We start from the raw sequence: 6,000 nt of genomic DNA, 5'->3' as shown, positions 1-6,000 counted from the left end.
TTCCAAACCGTTATTGAGCGGGAATTAAAATATTTGGATAAAAATACGGGTCAGATGAACAGAAATACTAATTTAAATTCATCACAAATTAAAGCGATACAAGAAATAAAAAAAATGTCTAAAATAACTGTTAAAATGGCTGATAAGGGTGGTTTGGTTGTAGTTATGTATTCCACCGTGTATTGCAACCAGATTAATTCCTTATTAGAGGATAATACCACATATATCAAGTTGAAGAGTGATCCTAAATACTGTTATCAGGCTGAGATGTTGAATTTGATTGAGGGTTTATCATAAGGGGTAATAACTAAATCTCAATCTGAATATCTTAAAGTTGATCATCCTATTTTACCCATCATGCATGCCTTACCTAAGGTTCATAAAGGAATTTTACCACCACCAATGCACCCTATTACAGTTGTGGCCAAAAGTATTGACACTCCTGCAATTCTGTCAGATAATGCTCATTTTCTTCCTGAAAATGATTGCAAACACAAATTCTTTGGTATTATTATCTTCATTTAATTTGTCTTAAATGAAAAAACACAAAAGAGAATGAAGTAAAAAGCAAAACATTGATCATTTCACACAAAACTCCAAAAATGGGCCAAAAAATAGTATTGGCACCCTCAGCCTAATACTTGGTTGCACAACCTTTAGCCAAAATAACTGCGACCAACCGCTTCCGGTAACCATCAATGAGTTTCTTACAATGCTCTGCTGGAATATTAGACCATTCTTCTTTGGCAAACTGCTCCAGGTCCCTGATATTTGAAGGGTGCCTTCTCCAAAATGCCATTTTTAGATCTCTCCACAGGTGTTCTATGGGATTCAGGTCTGGACTCATTGCTGGCCACCGTAAAAGTCTCCAGTGCTTTCTCTCAAACCATTTTCTAGTGCATTTTGAAGTGTGTTTTGGGTCATTGTCCTGCTGGAAGACCCATGACCTCTGAGGGAGACCCAGCTTTCTCACACTGGGCCCTACATTATGCTGCAAAATTTGTTGGTAGTCTTCTGACTTCATAATGCCATGCACATGGTCAAGCAGTCCAGGGCCAGAAGCAGCAAAGCAACCCCAAAACATCAGGGAACCTCTGCCATGTTTGACTGTAGGGACCGTGTTCTTTTCTTTGAATGCCTCTTTGTTTCTCCTGTAAACTCTATGTTGATGCCTTTGCCCAAAAAGCTCTACTTTTGTCTCATCTGACCAGAGAACATTCTTCCAAAATGTTTTAGGCTTTTTCAGGTAAGTTTTGGCAAACTCCAGCCTGGCTTTTTTATGTCTCGGGGTAAGAAGTGGGGTCTTCCTGGGTCTCCTACCATATAGTCCCTTTTCATTCAGACGCCGACGGATAGTACGGGTTGACACTGTTGTACCCTCAGACTGCAGGGCAGCTTGAACTTGTTTGGATGTTAGTCAAGGTTCTTTATCCAACATCCGCACAATCTTGCATTGAAATCTCTTGTCAATTTTTCTTTTCCGTCCATATCTAGGGAGGTTAGCCACAGTGCCATGGGCTTTAAACTTCTTGATGACACTGCACACGGTAGACGCAGGAACATTCAGGTCTTTGGAGATGGATTTGTAGCCTTGAGATTGCTCATGCTTCCTCACAATTTGGTTTCTCAAGTCCTCAGACAGTTCTTTGGTCTTCTTTCTTTTCTCCATGCTCAATGTGGTACACACAAGGACACAGGACAGAGGTTGAGTCAACTTTAATCCATGTCAACTGGCTGAAAGTGTGATTTAGTTATTGCCAACACCTGTTAGGTGCCACAGGTAAGTTACAGGTGCTGTTAATTACACAAATTAGAGAAGCATCACATGATTTTTCGAACAGTGCCAATACTTTTGTCCACCCTCTTTTTTTGTTTGGTGTGGAATTATATCCAATTTGGCTTTAGGACAATTCATTTTGTGTTTTTTCATTTAAGACAAATTAAATGAAGATAATAGTACCAAAGAATTTGTGTTTGCAATCATTTTCAGGAAGAAACTGAGTATTATCTGACAGAATTGCAGGGGTGTCAATACTTTTGGCCACAACTGTATATCTGGAATTGGCTCCATTACTGATCATCTTAGGCCATGTGCACACGATGCATTTTTCCTGCAGATCCACAGCGGATTTTACAGCGCAGAAACTCTGCAGATCTGCAAAGTGATTTACAGTAGCATGTAAATCAATGAAAAAAAAAAACCGCTGTGGACACGCTGCGGTTTTTTCCGCGCGGTTTTTGTGCGGTACAAAAAATGCAGCATGTCACTTCTTTTGTGCGGTTTTCCACCTGCTCCATTCTTCAAATCCGCAGGGGGAAAACCGCAGTGGAAAATGGCACAAAAAACGCAGGAAAACCGCAATAAAAAAGGAAGAAATCCGCAGGAAAAAAATGCAGGTCATTTGACCTGCGGATTTCTTCAAATCTGCGCGGAAAAATCCGCAGGAGGAAAATAACCGTGTGCACTTAGCCTTAGTCAATGGTTAGATTCCATATTACAACCTATGTACATTTGCACACCAGGATTTTTAAAAGATGCTAAAGATGCTCTGGGGCAATTCTCTAATATAAAGTTGGCGTGAGGATTTCTATTGGGTGAGTTGTGATGTAGTTGCATTATATACTTCGATACCGCAGGATTTATCCATTACAGCTGTTGAATATCATCTTCAAAAATATAGTAATTATACTGCTGATCTTTGCCAGTATTCTATACAAGTATTACATTTCTTTTTAAATCATAATTATTTTTGTTTTGATCAGAATTTCTACCTCCAATGCAGGGGCGTCTCAATGGGTGGTAAGCTTTCACTCTCTGTTGCAAACTTGGTGATGACTTATTGAGAAGAAATGTATCTTTATTCTGTTGACAATCCATTTTTGTCCTACAGTGGGGAAAAAAAGTATTTAGTCAGTCAGCAATAGTGCAAGTTCCACCACTTAAAAAGATGAGAGGCGTCTGTAATTTACATCATTCTAAAAGACATACTGATAGGGAATTTAGATTGTGAGCTCCATCGGGGACAGTGATGAAAATATGTGCAAACTGTAAAGCGCTGCGGAATATGTTAGCGCTATATAAAAATAAAGATTATTATTATTATCATAGGTAGACCTCAACTATGGGAGACAAACTGAGAAAAAAAAATCCAGAAAATCACATTGTCTGTTTTTTTTTCATTTTATTTGCATATTATGGTGGAAAATAAGTATTTGGTCAGAAACAAAATTTCATCTCAATACTTTGTGATATATCCTTTGTTGGCAATGACAGAGGTCAAACGTTTTCTGTAAGTCTTCACAAGGTTGCCACACACTGTTGTTGGTATGTTGGCCCATTCCTCCATGCAGATCTCCTCTAGAGCAGTGATGTTTTTGGCTTTTCGCTTGGCAACACGGACTTTCAACTCCCTCCAAAGGTTTTCTATAGGGTTGAGATCTGGAGACTGGCTAGGCCACTCCAGGACCTTGAAATGCTTCTTACGAAGCCACTCCTTCATTGCCCTGGCAGTGTGCTTTGGATCATTGTCATGTTGAAAGACCCAGCCACATTTCATCTTCAATGCCCTTGCTGATGGAAGGAGGTTTGCACTCAAAATCTCACAATACATGGCCCCATTCATTCTTTCATGTACCCGGATCAGTCGTCCTGGCCCCTTTGCAGAGAAACAGCCCCAAAGCATGATGTTTCCACCACCATGCTTTACAGTAGGTATGGTGTTTGATGGATGCAACTCAGTATTCTTTTTCCTCCAAACACGACAAGTTGTGTTTCTACCAAACAGTTCCAGTTTGGTTTCATCAGACCATAGGACATTCTCCCAAAACTCCTCTGGATCATCCAAATGCTCTCTAGCAAACTTCAGACGGGCCCAGACATGTACAGGCTTAAGCAGTGGGACATGTCTGGCACTGCAGGATCTGAGTCCATGGTGGCGTAGTGTGTTACTTATGGTAGGCCTTGTTACATTGGTCCCAGCTCTCTGCAGTTCATTCACTAGGTCCCCCCGCGTGGTTCTGGGATTTTTGCTCACCGTTCTTGTGATCATTCTGACCCCACGGGGTGGGATTTTGCGTGGAGCACCAGATCGAGGGAGATTATCAGTGGTCTTGTATGTCTTCCATTTTCTAATTATTGCTCCCACAGTTGATTTCTTCACTCCAAGCTGGTTGGCTATTGCAGATTCAGTCTTCCCAGCCTGGTGCAGGGCTACAATTTTGTTTCTGGTGTCCTTTGACAGCTCTTTGGTCTTCACCATAGTGGAGTTTGGAGTCAGACTGTTTGAGGGTTTGCACAGGTGTCTTTTTATACTGATAACAAGTTTAAACAGGTGCCATTACTACAGGTAATGAGTGGAGGAAAGAGGAGACTCTTAAAGAAGAAGTTACAGGTCTGTGAGAGCCAGAAATCTTGATTGCTTGTTTCTGACCAAATACTTATTTTCCACCATAATATGCAAATAAAATGAAAAAAAAACAGACAATGTGATTTTCTGGATTTTTTTTTCTCAGTTTGTCTCCCATAGTTGAGGTCTACCTATGATGTAAATTACAGACGCCTCTCATCTTTTTAAGTGGTGGAACTTGCACTATTGCTGACTGACTAAATACTTTTTTTCCCCACTGTATATATTTTGGTATGGCAGATACATCGATGATACACTCCTCATCTGGACTGGCGCATCATCTGCCATACCAAAGTTTGTTGAGTACTTGAATTCAAACAAGTTCAATTTACAGTTCACTTTTAATTTTGATTTTTCCACTATAACATTCTTGGATTTATTGTTGAAAGGCAATGTAGGTTCATTTATTATGACCTCTACTCATTCAAAACCTTTGTCAGGTAACAGCATTTCACATGCAAGTAGCAGTCACCCATATCATGCAATCAGGTCTGTTCCTGTGGGAGAACTGACTAGGATCACAAGAAATTGCAATAGTCCATCTAGAAAAGAAAAGACTTAGGGGAGACCTAATATATATGTACAAGTATATCAGAGGGCAATACAGAGATCTCTCCAATGAACTGTTTGTACCAAGGACTGTGACAAGAACAAGGGGGCATTCTCTTCATTTGGAGGAAAGACAATTTCTGCACCAGCATAGAAAAGGGTTCTTCACGGTATGAGCAGTGAGGCTCTGGAATTCTCTTCCTGAGGAAGTGGTGACGGCCAACTCACTGAATGAATTTAAGAAAGGAATGGATGCTTTTCTTGTGAGGAACAGTATAGAAGGTTATGAATAACATAATATTATAGGTAGATGGTTGACCCAGCTTAGGGGAAGGAATTTTTTTCCCTATGGAGAAAATTGGCTTCTACTCTGTGGGTTTTTTGCCTTCCCCAGGATCAACCATGCAGAACAGCTGCACTAAAAATAGCCTGAACTAGATGGACATAAGGTCTTCCTTCAGCCTTCAAAACTTTGCTACTATGTAATTAGCTGATGAAATGCAGGTATGCTGTGATAAATTAAAAAAGAGAGTTTATCCAAATTGGACTTTGGACAGAGCTGTTCAGATTGTGCAGAAAAAGAAGCGATGTGATTTACTGTCACCTAAAGCATCCATTAATGTCTCTGATACAATATAGTCCACAATTTCAGGCCATTAAATCAATTATTCAGAGGTATCTTCCCATATTATATGAGGATGAAATTTTATCCTCTATACTCCCTTCTGGATGTCACATTGTAGCGAAAAAAGCACTTACCACAGGCAATATAAATTCCCCACGTTTTTACAATCCCACTAAAATACATAGAACTTGGCTGTATTATCCTGGTTTTTATAAATGCGGTAGTGTGCGTTGCAGAACCTGTGCACACTCCGCTGTAACTCATACGCTTGTGAACAGTAATAATTCCAGCCAATATAAGATATCTCAGTATATTAACTGTAATTCCAAAAACGTAGTCTTTTTGATTAATTGTACTAGTTGCAATCTTAGTTATGTGGGATGTTCTACGCGCAATTTAAAAATAAGGATTTCAGAACTT

This window comes from Dendrobates tinctorius, unplaced genomic scaffold, assembly GCF_039654945.1.
Source record: "Dendrobates tinctorius isolate UK_male_01 unplaced genomic scaffold, ASM3965494v1 ptg000062l, whole genome shotgun sequence".
Classification (NCBI taxonomy): domain Eukaryota; kingdom Metazoa; phylum Chordata; class Amphibia; order Anura; family Dendrobatidae; genus Dendrobates; species Dendrobates tinctorius.
This window is presented reverse-complemented; position numbering follows the sequence as displayed.